The sequence below is a fragment of the Pseudonaja textilis genome, chromosome 5 (assembly GCF_049901715.1).
Source record: "Pseudonaja textilis isolate UNSWEBS1 chromosome 5, rPseTex1.2, whole genome shotgun sequence".
In the NCBI taxonomy this organism is placed as follows: Eukaryota; Metazoa; Chordata; class Lepidosauria; order Squamata; family Elapidae; genus Pseudonaja; species Pseudonaja textilis.
In genome coordinates this window covers 50239370-50256777 of record NC_141994.1, presented here as the reverse complement: position 1 = coordinate 50256777, position 17408 = coordinate 50239370, and the positions used below count along the sequence as shown (strand labels likewise).

The 17408-nt window shown below is 39.9% G+C and overlaps 1 protein-coding gene across 18 annotated transcripts in view; it reads right to left on the bottom strand.

Moving 5' to 3' along the window:
* The window catches only part of RBFOX2 (RNA binding fox-1 homolog 2), a 223841-nt gene that overhangs the window by 112390 nt on the left and 94043 nt on the right, over positions 1 to 17408 (bottom strand). The gene's annotated exons all lie outside the window — the stretch shown is intronic.

Below are 17408 nucleotides of genomic sequence, written 5' to 3'. Positions count from 1 at the left end.
CTCTCTCTTGGTATTTAACCCAGGCAGAGACAGCTGCTTGAATCAGACCTGAAAGGGGAAAGAAAAAGAAGGGGAAGAAGGCAATCTGAATCCACTGTGAAACCTTGAGCTATGTGCCAGGCAAGCTCTCAGCTGTTCCAGTCAAACTTAGGAGGATTAATTCTGACTGTCAGCAGGGGGGAACAGGAGAGAGTGAGGAAGGGAGCTAGGATTGGAAAAGCCAGCTGCTCTTCCCTTTTTAGAAAACTTCCTTGCACCATTCCAAATGCATATATATATATATTCCTACAAGGGGATGCTGGAATTCTAACAGACAGAAACAGCTGCTTTCTTAATCACAGAAAGGCCCGCAGGTTCAGGAGATGCATTTTTAGAGTCCTGGATGTCATGTATGTTGTTCGTAACCTGAGAGGAGGCCAGTATTTCTTAGAAGGCTGAACACGGTTGGAAGCAAATAGTGAGGTAACAGCAGCAGTAACAACTTGCATTAAAAATTACTTCTTTTTTTTTTAAGGAAATACTTGGCAGTTCTGGGTGACATTAAAATTCCATGGAAAAACATGTGGAGCACCATGGAGCTTAAAGATTTCCCCCAAACATCTGAACTAATTTAAATATTTGAAGCAGGTAGAAGCAAAATGATTCATTTGTCTATTATTGTGCCTTGTTCTTCTCATTGGCTACCAATATCAATGTAACAGGTGCAAATAATTATTAGACTATTTTAGAATAGTACCTTGTCAAAAAATGGACAGTGACTACAGCCAACACACGTAAATTTGCTGATATTATATATGAATGGTGCTCCTTAAGATATAGTTGAATAACGTTTTAATATTCACTCTAGTAGGAAAAAAAGTTTCCCTTTTTTTTGTTTCGTAAGTCCCAATTTATGCCAAAAATATACCAGTAAAAGTCCAACTTGTTAAACATGTATATAAGTGTTATTTCATAAATAATAAATTTTGTGATGGTCCGTGACTGTAACAAATATTGAATAAATAAAATTAGTTTGTAAAAACTGAAAAGAATGTCCTCAATAGCTATTTCTACAGATACAGATTTTTTTCTACACAGCTGAGTTTTAAAAGCATATTAAAATACTAGAGTAATGATCATGATTGCAATCAGTACAATTAGGGTATGGTCTAAGCAACCAAGAAAGGTAATGTTTATTTTTAAATGAAGTGTTTACATGTGCATATATACACAGACACACTACTCATAATCTTCATGGTCAACCAGCACATGCATAAAAGTACTGCTGAATTTAAAAGGAAGCATCCCAGAGGGATTACACAATGAGCTATATTTAAAGAAATGTGGCCAATCAGTTTTAAAGTAAAGCAGCCTAAATAGCAAAAAACAAACAAACCTACTAACAAAATACTATATGATTGAGCTGATCAATTCTTTTCCCTCTAGTTCAGGAGTGTCAAACTCGTGACATCACGTTTCGTGACTTTTTCCCCATTGTCTAAACTTGGGGTGGGCATGACTACTGCAACGCATCTGGCCCACAGGCCAGGAGTTTGACACCCCTGCTCTAGTTGTACACAGCATAATACAGAGCCTCTGTATCATTGACAGCAAAGAAACAAAAAAAAATACATTGCCTCTTGCACTTGTACATTGCAGGGAGTACTTGCTGAAAAAACCAGTCATTCAGCAACCATTTGAAATTACTGCAGCGCTAAACCGTCTCTGCGAGACTTGCCACCCAGTTAAGTTTCATCATCCTCTCCCTCCCACTGACAAGGCATAGCCAGTCTGGCCCTTTGCAAGGCACCTGCTGTCCCTGCCAGCCTTCTTTCTGATGCCACATGCAGCTGTTTAATTTGCATGCGGCAGAGCCAGCAGAGGCCCTGCAATGCAAGGCAGCCAAAAGGGAGAGTGGGGGAAAGAAAGGCAGGGGAGAGGGGGAGTTGAAGTGGTGCCAAAGGAGGCAGGATTCCTACCTTACTGAGGCCTGGGGCTGGGAATGCTTGGATGGGGTAGCCCTCACCTAACAACCAGATGTGGATAACGATGACAGCAATGACTTCCAGTGTGAGCTTTATTTATTATTTATTTATTTGTAAAATTTATTAGCCATCCATCTTGCTACATGGGACTACACTTTGCTTAATAAAAGAAATTCCAGCCAATTAGGCCATCATAACTCAATCATACGGAATGAGCATATCATACAGGAAGCGTTATACGAAGAGCCCACACTGTCTGTTTCTTCTCTGTACGGTAATTCCATTCTTCATTGATTATCAATATGTTAACTAGATGCAGTAAGTATTGTGCTGCAAAATATATAAGCAGAAGTCCAGTTCAAACATTTCTGAGGTATCATTTGACAGTCTGTTCAACCTGACTTCCTGTGTGAAAGAGAACTCAAGATGAGGAGTAAGAGATCAGGTCTTAAGACGCCTTAATGCGATGCAATAATAATGGTCCATTAAAACATTTTAAGTTGATTACAGTAATGGTCCCAATTAATATAGCACTATAAATGCCACTGATTGAAACCATTAGCATGAAAAGCCCAAAACTATTTCCAGTAGCAGAAAAAAAATTGTAAAGATGCTGCATAATAATGTAACATTAATTTTCACTGCAGAAGGCATAAGGCAGATATCTCTACTTGAACCAATATTTTCAGATAAACGTGACCAACTGAATCAAAGAGAGAAAGCAAGAGAAAAATTATAACATTCAAATAAATCTATAAAACATAACTCTCAATAGCTGCTAGTCTTAATAGTTATGTGATTCATAGACAATATCTTCCTAAGCATGTGAGTGAACAACTGGAGTTGGATTTTTTTTTTTTATTAACAGGCCTCCAAGAGATATAAAAGTTAAGCCCTTTTATGTCAAGGAAGACTTCACTGCATCATGGCCAGCAAGCATGCAAATATTAAATGAACTGTCTCATTTTGCAGACTAGGCTGAAGCATAAATTATGCTTACTCAAATGAAGAAAATGTCACTTTTTCCTCAGAAATATGTTGAATATACATCTAAATCAATGCCAATTTAAACAGGTTAGATTATAAACTAAGCAATACTAAGAAAAATTATGAGTCTTAACTATGAGAGAGGGAGATGGGATATCTATATTTAGGGTAATTTTCATCAAATAATAACAATGATAGACCAAGCCAGATTTCAAATCAGACATCAAGGCAGTAATGCATCAAAATGGGTCAAAGTTTTCCAGGATTATCAGAAAATTGGCTGTCCTATATATTCAAAATATATTAAGTATTAAGTAAAAAAAATCTCCAAATGGGTAATTGTGCCACTAATTAGTGAAAATATGGAAAATGAAATGATTTAAATGTATGACCAACATAGGATCAGGATAAATAAATTCATCCATGAGATAGAAGGTTAGCATTTCTTTTTTCTTTCTTTCTTTCTTCTCTTTTTGCAGATTCATTAGGTGAAGAGACACTTTTAATAACAACCAGAAATATTTTTGTATTTCCGAACTGTAGATCTCACTGACTGGTATCTTAGTGATTATAAAATAATGCAAGCACAAATACAATGCACAACCACCATCTTTTTTTTTTTAAAAAAATCTAGTTTACACAATATCATTACAAGCAGCAAACAGAGTATAAAACCTAGCCAAACTGCAAAAAAAATTCCCTGGTGCACAAATCATACAATAGATTCTTTTAACAAACAACAAGAAAGTGAGTGAGTGAGTGAGTGAGTGAGTGAGTGGAGAGAGAGAGAGAGAGAGAGAGAATATAAGACTTTGCTGAAACCGTCCTCACTCTTGAATGTTTTATCATGATGAAATTCTAACATTGCTTGCTTTACAATTTAGCTCATATTTCAGTATTTCTACAAAATGTTCAAAGCACTTAACAAATCCGGCTCATTACACTACATCAAAAAGACTCAAGGTACACAGGTACTTCCTGTATTCAGTGTTTAAGCCCTTTTCAAAAGCTAATATTTAAGAATGGAAAGACATTAATGATCAGGATTTGGCAGTAAAAACTACAGACTAAGGAATGTTTTTCTCTGTCTCAGAGGGCCAGAACAAGACAAGGCAGATGGCAGGAAATGAATTATGATAAAAAATGAATACACAGTTAATTAGATTTAACTACAACTTTTAAATATTCTACTATAATTCAAAAACCAATCTTAATAACAAGGCAATTTTTGCTTTGGATATCACTCAGAAATAAGTTGGTTTGAGGGCGTGTGTTGGTGAGGTCAAAAGCAACCAGCTGTTCTGCTAAGAAATTGGCAGCTTTCACTCAATTAGATGTAAAAGCAGGGGACAAAGACAAGATTTGAATCCCTGGATTTGTATAGATAGGATTTGAATCTTGGAGTATGTAATACATGGTTCCTTTTTATTATTTTTTCCCAACATCTGCAGTAAAATTATTTTAACATAACTGTGTCTCTGAATCTCCAGCTATTGGCTTCTGGTTCAAGTTTTGAGCAGAGTAAAATTTGACAGGTAACACTTTCTATATTCTGAAATGACTTAACATATAGAGAGGAAAAAAGAAAATACAGTATTAAGATTCTAAAACATCTGACAAGAACCTGTATGTTTCCAAAGCACACCTGGAGCTCATTTTAATGACAGCTGAACCTAAAGAGATAAGGAATAAGTAAATCATTCCATTGCCTGAAAATGAAATTTCCTGCTTCTGTGTTGGCTCGTCTTCATTGGAGCAGATATACAAATTGTGCTTACTATATAATTGGAGAACTCCAATTATTGAACATACCAATGATTGTACTACAGTGTCCACAAGAAACAGAGAAGTCTTGACACTGATATGATGGGAGAAAAAGGAAGAAATGAACCCGTAAGAGGGAAGGGTGGTATCAGCATCACACTGCATACATTAAAATGTTGTTGGCTTTTATTTGGCCACACCACAATCCTACCTAAATCACACTAATAAAACTAGCCACAATTTTGCTTACTCTATGCATCCCTCTACAAATTTTATTTCCTAGGGAACAAAGTGAAACAGTTTAAGGATTCTAGAAGGGGAAAAAATTGGGTCAGGAATAAAGTACATACTCTCCAACTCCACTTTATCTGAGACTTTCATACATAGTTTTAGAAGAACTTAATCTCTTTCTCCCCAAACCACTCTACCTATATGGACCCAGAAGTAACCAATCCAGCATTACTGCATGACTTTTTAAAATATTATTTGACTCTTCCCTCTAGTTTCTCAGTACCTCAACTTGTATATGTTATATGTAAACCTCAGCAGACATATAAACAAAATGTAGGATCAGACACATGTTCAGATATGTGACTCTGCCTATTAGCTTGCAGGATTATGACACACTCTACCATCCTATACAAAAGAGAATTAAATTCACCTGAGGTCTACAGCAGTTGTTTTTCATTCCCACTCAAAATGAAGGGACCTCATATCAGCAACACAGCAGTAGGGAGCTCCCTATTCTAGTAACAGCAGTCTGCCTACTTCAGACACCTAATCTCTCTGACTTTGAATTAATGTAACAATTATTGGTAATATGGTTTGAAGGAGATAAATGTCCAATACAAGGCTGGTTGGCATGGATATTCACTCCACTCATGATGCGAGAACAGTTTTAATTAAAATCCCCTTTATGATAAAGAAATTGCTTGAGTGGATGTTTCTGTGCAGCCCTGATATGGAGCTTCCTATAAAGCGGATTAGAAATCAAAGTTTTTCTACACCTCTTTCTCTGGGCAAAACAAAAAGGACTGGAATAGTCACCTTGTGGCCCAAATTGCAATTCCCCAAATTTAGGAATTGCTGTGATCACAGAAAGCTGCTATAGATAGTAATCTTTCCCCTAAGAAATAAAGCCTGATTCCTAAAGATTTGGGACAAAGAAAACATTGTTGCAACCAGAAGAAAATCTTCTGCAATACCAAAACAAGGTTTCTTCTTTTTAATCAAATGCACAAATATTGTTCACTCTCATTCTAGACTCTGTTTAATGGGGGATTAAAAATACAGTCCAATAGTGACTCAGAAAGTCAGATTTATTTTATTTTTAAAATGAGTGCATCTTTAGATAGAAGAATTTATTTTGGAAGAATTGTGTGGATTCAAGAACAGGTTGGTGGTAGAACTTATCATTTCTTACTGATTTACAAAACTACCTGTTGCCTGCACTTTGGATGCTTCTAAACACTTTCATTCCTATTTTTATATTAACTAAGATAAATATATTAAGTCTTGTCTAGTTCTTTTATTTCTTGTGCCAGAAGCCATCTGTCAAAATAAAATAAAAAAAAATAGCTCCATATAATAGTACATAAAAGAAAGCAAAAGGCTTTTGTGGTTGACAGACAGTACTAATAGAAAATAAAGAACATCAAGTTTGAATGCACATCTGCTATTATTTTCAAGGTTAAGCTGCTAAATGCAAGTCCACATAAAAATACTGATTTAAGGAAAAGAATTTTGCCTTAGTTTAGGGCAATTTTGTTCTAGGAACCCTGCCTGTTCTTTGCCAATACTGATATAAGAAACTTCCTATTGTCTTGTCTGTAGCTTCTTCTTCTTCACTGTTACCTTTCATCAAGACAATGTTTACCCAAACAGCTTTAATATTCCAAGGTCATTCCTTTCTCCAAGCATGAAAATAACCTGAGAGATAAATAATTCTACCTTTTCCGTTTTAAGCTGCAATGTATTGTTTTAAAAATAACAGAGTCACAGAGTTGGAGGTCTTCTGGTTCAAACCAGTGGTGGGATTCAAGTTTTTTACTACCGGTTCTGTGGGCGTGGCTTGGTGGGCATGGCAGGGGAAGGATACTGTAAAATATCCAGTCAGAGGTGGTATTTGCTGGCTCTTTGAACTACTCGAAAATTTCCCCTTACCGGTTCTCCAGAACTGGTCAGAACCTGCTGAATACCACCTCTGGTTCAAACTTCTGTTCAAGCCAAAGACAAATGCCTGTCCAATCTTAAAAACCTCCAGTGATGGAGCACGCACAACTTCTGGAGGCAAGCTGCTTCACTGATTAATTGTTTTGGCTATCTCCTTGGTTCTAGGCTGAGTGTCTCCTTGAATGTTTCCATCCATTATTTCCTGTCCTGTTCTCAGGTGCTTTGGAAAATAGGTTGACTCCCTTTTTGTGACAACCCTTCAAATATTGGAATTGCTATCATGTCACCTCTATTCCTTCTCTTCATTAGACTAGACATACCCAGTTTCTGCAACCATTCATTGTATGTTTTAATCTTTAGCTACCTAATCATCTTTGTTGTTCTTGTCTGCACTCTTTTTAGAGATTCTTTTTTGTATTGTGATGACCAAAACTGGACTCAATATTCCAAGTGTGATCCTACCTCTTATAGAGGGTCAGATTAGGTTAGGCTTGTCCAACCCGCGGCCCACAGGCCGCATGCGGCCCAGGTTGCCTCGTAATGCGGCCCAGTGCCCACCCCAACCTTCGTGCCAGAGCCAGCGAGGAGGAAGAGGAGAGAGGCAGGCGCGAGGCGGGCGAGGCGAGTGCCAGGCCAAGCAGCAAGAGAAAAGCGGGGCGCCGTCAGAGCGCCACCTCCTGCTGTTGCCGCCGCCCACCGCCGCCGCTTCTGCCCCGCCGCTGCCGCTGCTGCCCCGCCGCCACCGCTTCTTCCCCGCCACCGCTGCTGCTTCTGCCCCACCACTTCTTCCCCGCCACCGCTTCTGCCCCCACCGCTTCTTCCCCCGCCACCGCTGCTGCTTCTGCTTGCCCAAAGCCGCTTCTTCCCCGCCACCGCCATCCACTTCTGCCCCGCTACCGCTTCCCCCGCCCCCGCCGCTGCTTCTGCCCCGCTGCGCTGCCCCACGGTGGGGCGGGGGAAGCAGCGGCGGGGGAGGCAGAAGCGGCGGTGAGGGCAAGAAGCAGCGGCGGGCAGAAGCAGCAGCGTGGTGGGGAAGAAGCATGGGGATGGGTGGGCAGGGCAAAGCAGCAGCGATGGCGGGGCAGAAGCGGCGCGGGGCTGCGGGGCGGCGGGGCAGAAGCAGCAGCGGGACGGGGCAGAAGCGGCAGTGGCGGCGGGGCAGAAGCGGCGGCGGTGGCGGGGTAGAAGCGGTGGCAGGGGCAGTGGCGGCGGGGGCAGAAGCAGCAGCGGTGGCGGGGAAGGCTTCTGCCCCGCCGCTGCTGCTGCCGCTTCTGCCTTCCAGTCCTGCCTCATCCAGCCAGGCCATTTGCAGGAGGAGAGGTAGGCGTGAGGCGGCGAGTTTTCTCCCCCACTACCCCCCGCAAAAATTTGGCCGGAAAATAAACTGTGGTAAAAAAGCGTGATAAAAATAAATAATTTTTAATAAATAATTAATCATTAATAATAAAAACATCTCACTAATTTCATTTCCAAATAAATTTAATATGTTAACTATGTTTTCTATGGTTTTTGGGGTTGATCTAGTATGTTACTGTTATTTTATGTGCGGCCCAAACCAAATTTTCATCTTCTAATGTGGCCCAGGGAAGGTGAAAGGTTGGATACCCCTGATCTAGTATGTTACTGTTATTTTATTTTATGTGCGGCCCAAACCAAATTTTCATCTTCTAATGTGGCCCAGGGAAGGTGAAAGGTTGGACACCCCTGGATTAGGTAATCATACCTCTTCAGCCCCTTATTCTTAACACCGGTACACCCACAGGGTTGCGTGTTGAGCCCCTTACTCTATACTCTTTATGTGCACTCACGCTAGTAATACTATTACTAAATTTGCAGATGATACAACAGTGGTGGGACTCATCTCCGGGGGGGATGAGTCTGCCTACTGAGATGAGGTGGACTGGTTGCTTTCGTGGTGTGGAGACAACAACTTGGTCCTCAACACCAATAAGACCAAGGAGCTTACAGTGGACTATAGAAGGAACAGATCAGACATCCACCCCTTGCTTATCAATGGAGACCGAGTGGAGCAAGTGGCCAGTTTTAAGTTTCTGGGTGTTACCATAAAAGAGGACCTGATCTGGGATGCTCACATTGCAGTACTTGTCAAAAGGGCAGAGATTATACTTCCTGAGACTTCTCAGAAAACAACAACTGGATGAAAAACTGCTGGTGACCTTCTACTGCTGCACCTCTGTATGGTTTGCCAATTGCACAGTGGCAGATAGGAAAGCACTCCAGAGGGTTAATATCATTACCCAGAAGATCACTGGTTGCCCTCTCCCCTCTTTGGAAGAGGCTTATAGCTCCCGCTGTCTTAAGAAAGTTCAAAACATTCTCTCTTTTTTTTTAAATATAGTTTATTAGTTTTTACAATTAAGACCAACCAACAATACATACACAAATGAACAAAAGAAGAGAAAAGAAGAAAGGAAAGAAAAGAAAGAGAAATTTAAGGAAAAAAGAGAAAAAAGGAAGAGTTAAAAGCATTCTTATTTTTACAGTTTGCAAGATCTTTTTTCATAACCTTGATTTGTGTCATATACACACACCTGTTCTTTACATATATTACTACATCATTGTTATAGATTAATACTTTTCTCTTATGCATTATAGTATGTAATTTATCTTTGATCTATCCAATTATACCAACAATTCCAGCTATCATAGTATAGTGAAGAGTCTGTTTTTTAGCGCCAAAGTCAGTTTGTCCATTTCTGCACATTTAGAAATTTTTTCAATAATCATTTCATCTGATGGAATTTGATGTTGTTTCCAATGTTGAGCGAATGCTAAACTGGCCGCTGTTAAAATATATATTGTTATATATTTAGCTTTTTTGGAAATTTGTTTGTCAAAAATCCCTAGCAGGAAGGACTCTGGTTTGTATTCGATCTGCTCTTTTGTAATTTCTCCCAACCAAATTTTGATTTTCTTCCAGTAATTTTGGGTTTCTGTACAAGACCACCACATATGGAAAAAGGTTCCTTCTTTTTTCTTACACTTCCAGCAATACGGACTCATGTTGAGGTGCATCTTCGCTAACCTCAAGGGGGGAAGTTCAAAACATTCTCAAAGATCCATCTCAACTTGGGCACCCTTTTTTGAACTATTACCATCTGGCAGATGGTACAGAATAAAAACAAGGACAAATAGGCTGAAAAACAGCTTCTATCCCAGGGCAGTAGCTCTTTTGAATTCTACTGTATAGTGCAGTGTTGGTGAGGTGTCGGGGGTTTTCGGTTCAATGTGTGGAGTGTGAAGGATGTGTGTTTGTGTTTATTTTCATGGCCATGATGTGCACTGAAGATGATGTTTGTTATCATTGTATGAGGTGCTATGACAATAAACTAAACTAAACTAAACCAAAACAGTATAAAGTTATACTAACACTTATGAGATTTTGATATTATCCCTCTGTTGATGTAGCCTACGACTGCATTGGCTTTGTTGGCAGCTGCAGCACACTACTGGCTCATACTTAGATGGTGGTCCATTAGAACTGCTAGATCCAGGGGTGAAATTTAAAACTTTTCCCTACCAGCTCTGTGGATGTGGCTGTGGGCGTGGTTTGGTATAATAGTAATTGCCAGGGGCGATTTTTTACCGATTCAAATCGTCCTTACCACTTCTCCCGAGCCAGGCCGAGGTGGTCGAATTTCACCCGTGTCTAGATCCCTTTCACAGTTACTGATGTTGAGCCAGGTATCACTGATTCTACACTTGTGCATTTGGTTTTTCTTGCCTGAGTGTAAAACCGTACTTTTCTCACCATTTAATATTATTTTGTTAGATAGGACCCAGTCCTCCTGGATCTTGAGCCTATCTTCTAAAGTGATGGCAATTCCCCTCAGCTTGGTATCTGCAAATTTGATGAGTTCCCCTTCCATCCTCTCATCTAAATCATTTATGAAGATGTTGAAGAGTATAGGCCTAAGACAGAACCTTGGAATACCACACTGCATGCTTCCCTCCATGTTGATGTAGTTCCATTGAGGACTATATGATAAGTGCAGTTGGTCAGCTGGTTACAAATCCATCTGGTACAAGAAGTATGTTGTAGTCTACTTTGTCAAATGTGTCACTTAAATATACTATGTCCACAACATTTCACTGATCCACTAATTTAGTCATTTTGTCAAAGAATAAAGTAAGATTTGTCTGGCATGATCTGCTTTTGCAACAATGAAGTATTTTGAAATAAAAACTGGGAAAATTGCTCATCAGTAGATTACCACTACAGATTCCATAAAAACCTAATTTATTTCAAAGAGGGAGAAAAAAAGGAGAGTTTCAGTTAACGTACAAAACCAGCTTGGCACAATTAACCAGATTAAAGAGAGATTTAAAATCAGGGAAAGATTTATCCCTGCTGGATTAAAGCCAAAATCCTACTAAAAGTCCAGCAGTCCTCAGATCGACATCCTGTAATAGGATTAAAGTGAGAGCAGCTTTGTTTTTGTATTACCAGCAATGTCGTTAAGCAGTAAAAAAAAGTGCCATAATTTCTAGCTGGGATGTATAATAGAATATACAAAATAATACTGTATAGAAAGGGTAAAGTCAGAATGAGCAATTCTTGTTAAGAACAGCAAAAAAAAATCTTAATATATTTTTGAAATAAAAGTAATAAAAATAATAAGCATACCAGCAACTCAGTGAATATGAAAAGGTTAATAATTTAAGAAACAAACTTCAGAACAAACAAGACCAAATGTTAACAATTGCCCATTGGGGTAGATGGCCCTCTTTTAAATGAAATGTGATTGGGGACTACCAAAAGATAGTTAAGTAAGTCAATAGGTAGATTTATTTTTAAAATATCCAATATCTCAGAAGATTACCAAATCTCACATTTAGATGTTCTCATTTAACAGTCCAGGAAATGTTAGGAAATAACAAGATTTTGATCGATTCAGATTTTCAGAAAATTAACCTGAGACCTATAGAAAGTAATGTTATTGGCCTGTCTGATGAGTCAGTCTGAACTGGATCAGCAGAAGGTTCTGATCCTGCAACTCAGAAGCCAGCAAGCTCTCCAAAATCTGCAGATGTGGGTCAGAAAGAGTAGGATCTATTGGTAAATGAACCTGCAGCTTTGGAGCAGTCAGGTAATTAGCCACCTGTTGCAATACAGCTGGCTGAAGCAACTTGATTCCATTCACAGGCTGAAAAAGATTGGCAGGCCTCACACATGCAGAGTTTTATAAGAGTTTCCAGCCTTGGATCTAACTTCCTGAATGTATGCAGGATTTGTACAGGACTACAGGTAGCCCCTGGATCTATGATCATAATGGAGCCAGTCCATTACAGTTGTAAGTCATGACAGTCATAAAGCAGGTTACCATGTGACCAGACCCATTTTGTTATCTTTTCAGTAGCAGTCATTAAGCGACCACCATGATCGTAAAGCAAGCCCCTCTTTGCTATGGATCATTTTTGCCAAAAACCAGAAGTAAATGCTAAGATTTTGGCAAAAACATCGTAAAATAGCCACGTGACTGCAGCAGGTGGGAAATGGCCATGAATACAGGACAGTTGCTGAGGTTTCATGCTGAGCGCACATGCGGTCATGTGACTGTGGTGAGAAGAGGTCATTGAAACTTCAGAAACAGGCCGTAATTAACTGGAGGGTTTGTTGTAAATCAAATGGTTGCTAAGCCATCAGTCATAAGTCCAGGATTACCTGTACATACAGCTGATTTCTTAATCTTGGATTTTTTTCTAAATGGAATTTCAGCCTCTCAAGTAAGCTCTGTCCTGAATTGGCTACATGGCACCTATAGGCATTATGGCCCATTGCAACCTTTGCAATGGGCCATAGTGCCTATAGGTGCCATGTAGCCAATTCCTGACATGTTGATCTTTGCTGACTAATAGATTTTCATGATGAGAATGTTTTTCAAAAGAAAAATAAAGTTGGGAACCACTGCTTTAGTAACACAGTGTTCTTGGTTTGAGAGATAATATAAATCAGGGTTTCCCAAGGCTGTGCAAGAAGAGGGAGAACAAGCAAAACTCCACATGCACAAGCAGCCAGCCTATGCACTCATGCATGAAACTCCATTTGCACAAATGGAGGATGCATGTGCCTGCTGCTTGTGCAAATGGAGCTTCACACACTTGCCCACTGCTTGTGCAAAACCATCCCCTCTCCTTCCCTGCCTCCACCGATCCACAGAGCAGGAAAGGTTGGAGACCACTGATATAAAGCATGTACAATAACGCTCCTGCCAAATATGGAAAGAGTCCCATTTCTCTTTTTGGTTTTGGTGTATCACAGGGATATGCCCATCCTATTTTTAAACACTTATTCAAAAGAGATAAACTATATACACCCTCGGATACAGGGATGGGATCCAACCGGTATAACTACCGGTTCTGTTGCTCTGTGTCGCGCGTGCATGCGTGAGTTGCATGAGTGCAATTTACGACCTGCTGAACTGCCCGGAGAGCTGAACAGCGCTGCGTGCGAGTACACAGCGGTTGGAAAAGCCTTTTTTCCTGCTTTTTCAACCGCAGCTGTGCCGCACAAAACAGCTGAGGTTGAAAAAGCAAGAAATAAAGGACAGGTAAGAGCCCGGGCGGGCGGGGTGGGCCAAAACAGCAGCAGACATAGAATCGGTTCTATGTCTGCTGCTCTTCAGAGCAACCGGTTCTACAGAGGTGGACAGAACCGGTAGAATCCCACCCCTGCCTGGATATCACCTATGTTACTGCATCATTCAGTTATCCTCTTTAATTTTTTTGAGCTTCATATCCCATGAAAGAAAATATATGCAAGTTTAAAAACACAGATGGTTACATACTGCACTCTGTAAACACCTCCCTATAATCATTTACTCATTTCACTAAAGGTACCTTCTACAAAAGGTCAGATTAAACAGCACAAGGAGTGAAACCATGTTGCTAAGACCCAGGTTTGTCTTTTTAATCCCCAGAGTAGTAGTGATGATGTGCTCAGAGACTTAGAGCAACAAAGCAGAAAATACTGTAGCTTCTCCAAAGCAGTTCATCATTGGCTTCATGCACAACACACACACACACACACACACACACACACACACACACACTAGGATGGCGTAAGGATTGGTCTTTTCCCTGCTAATATTCACCATCCTCATGAAGCCTCTAGGAAAGACTACCTAATGCAGGGCTGTCAAACATCCGTCATGCAATGGCCACGCCCATGCCTGGTTTAGCGAAGGGGGAAAGTCCTGATATGTCACGTGATGCCACTGTGACGCTGTGAGTTTGACACCCCTGATGTAATGGTTTCAGGCATGGTATTCTCAGTATGATACCCAGTTGTGCATTGACCCTATTTACTGGGGATTGTTACCACTAGCATATTGCCTGTGGAGCCCCAAAATGATTGCTGGCAGGTATCAAGCACTAGTTGAGGTGCTAGTTTTCATCTATAACACTCTAAATAATTTGGCAGATAGGAGCCTTTACCCTAATGTCTCCTTTAGCTGAAATCAATCCACCAAGAAGACAAGCATCCTAGAAGAAATTCTAATTGTCCCTCACTCCTTTTAAATTTTGTGAACTGAGGAATGGAGGCTTTGTTTCTCTGTCATGGTTTAAGTCTGTGACATCGTCTGTCTTTGGAAGTTCTACTTGTATTAAATATAAGGAAATCAGCTAAGATAGCACTTTTCTGGAGAGTTGTAGAAGTAAGTTTGGTTTTATAGGCAGCTCAGACAGTATAAATTGTATTATTTACAATTTATTATTATTTTGCTATTATCTGGTTTGTTACTTATCTTCTATGTATGTATCACGTAAGCTTTAAATATAACTATATAGTTGATTTTACTTTCACCATGGGTGTTTTAGTGCTATTGTTAATTGCCTTGAACTCTTTTACTGAGTGAGGGTGACAGAGTATATGTACATTTACTGAAGCGGGTAGTTATACTAAATTACAGGTAGTCCTTGTTTAGCAACCTTCTCAGCAATCATTTGCAGTTACACTGGTGATGAAAAAAAAACTTTAGAATGAGCCCTTGGATTTATGACTTTTACAGGTCTGTAAAGATAAGGATCAATTAGTCAGTATTTACGTTTTTCTTCAAAATTTATGCTGGCATGTTTAATATACACATACATATAATACCCATATAATACCCATTGCACAATTTCCTTTGAAGGCAGAGAAAACCCTTCATAAAATCCAGAAAAAAGTATATAATATAAAGTATTATTTATTAAAATTGTATTGAATTTTTCCGGCCTTAAAGAAGCTTATGACCATATAACAAACCTACAGTAAAATGTCCAGAGTAAAGTAAGAAAATTAAGTCATATCTCAATATAATACAACACAATAAAAATTTGTCAATGAAATCCTGAAACAGTAACTGCAATTTACAGTAAATGAATTAACCACCAGTTACTAATACCAAACAGTCATTCCCTAAATGTTCTTTGGAAGATTTTGGTTTTTGCCAGGAATTGATGACTTCCCAGGTAAACCAGATAGGAAACAAATCATGGACTAATTCTCCTTTATTATAAGGTTACATTAACAGAATCTTGCAAAACTGAAAGTACAAGCCTCCCGTCTAATCAATTATGGCAGGTGCTTCCTAAGTTGTTGTTTTTTTCTCTGACCATTAAGTAACTGTGGACTCCTCCATTTCTTATCTGATTGTTCTCTAGGCAGCATCTCTTCATTTCATCCCACATATCATTATATATGATTGATGATACTAAAGCTGCTCAGGAGTCTGACCAAGATAGATATGCTATCTGCACCAAGCTTCCAATAAAAATTATCCACTAAAACAACCAGTCATGCCCCCCATGCCTAAAACTGAACCCTGAGTGGAAATAATCCATTTAATCCCTTTCCTTCAGATTACTGTAAATCTCCAGCACCAGCTCAACAATGTCAAACGTCAAGAAGGCTCTCTTAAGGAAGGACAAGTCTTCTTCCATCATTATCTTCCAAACGCCAAGGCTCATACTTGAGAGCACCCTATCCACTTCAGTATCTACAAATCAAAGGGAATCCAATATCACAAAACTTGAGAATGCCCAGTCACCACCTCAAATTCTGCCCAGAAAAGAACTCAAGACTTCAGGCAATATGAATAACTTGGTCAGACTGTGGTCAGACTCATTCCTCTTGAGGAGGGAATTAAGCAAGACTTCCAGCTGATAGCCTGCTGAGACAATAAGGAAGAAAAAGTGGCACTTTGCTTTTGCTTATTGTAATGTGTAAGCTTTAAGCAAGAACACATTGGGACTGCACGCAAAGGTGATGAATTTACTTAAACACACACAGTTTCAGAACTTTAACATTCAGTCTATGTTACACCTTTGAATTCTAGTTTACCTTATACTATTATGTCTTACTCTTTTATTTTTACTTTATCTTACCATAAGGTAAAGCGCCACAAGTTTGAGAACCAAGCATAAATCTCCTTTTTTTAGTGCCATCGTAACCTCAAATAGTTGCTGAACAATAAGTGATTTATGAAGTCTAGCGTATGATCACCTTACTTTGTCAGAGATTATCTGGGAGAAACTCATAGTTCCCATGGAAATTATTAATTTTTCAGCAAACATTCAAGCTTTACAATAAACTCACTATCTTTTTACCACCACTTGTATGTCTTTAAATTGCTTTCCATCACTTTTTCAATCTTTAGTAAGCATCAGTTAAGTATTCTACCATTCATATACACTGCTCAAAAACTAAATAAAGGGAACACTTAAACAACACAATGTAACTCCAAGTCAGTCACACTTCTGTGAAATCAAACTGTCCACTTAGGTAGCAACACTGATTGACAATCAATTTCACATACTGTTGTGCAAATGGCATAGACAACAAATGGAAAGCATAGGCAGTTAGCAAGACATCTCCAATAAAGGAGTGGTTCTGCAGGTGGTGGCCACAGACCACTTCTCAGTTCCTATGCTTTCTGGCTGATGGTTGGGTCACTTTTGAATGCTGGCGGTGCTTTCACTCTAGTGGTAGCATGAGATGAGTCTACAACCCACACAAGTGGCTCAGATAGTGCAGCTCATCCAGGATGGCACATCAATGCAAGCTGTGGCAAGAAGGTTTGCTGTGTCTGTCAGTGTAGTGTCCAGAGCATGGACACGCTACCAGGAGACAGGCCAGTACATCAGGAGACATGGAGGAGGCCATAGGAGGGCAACAACCCAGCATCAGGACCGCTACCTCCACCTTTGTGTAAGGAGGGACAGGAGGAGCACTGCCAGTGCCGTGCAAAATGACCTCCAATGGGCCACAAATGTGCATGTGGCTGCTCAAACGGTCAGAAACAGACTCCATGAGGGTGGTATGAGGGCCCGACATTCACAGGTGGGGGTTGTACTTACAGCCCAACACCGTGCAGGACGTTTGGCATTTGCCAGAGAACACCAAGATTGGCAGATTCTCCACTGGCACCCTGTGCTCTTCACAGATGAAAGCAGGTTCACACTGAGCACATGTGACAGATGTGACAGGATCTGGAGATGCCGTGGAGAACGTTCTGC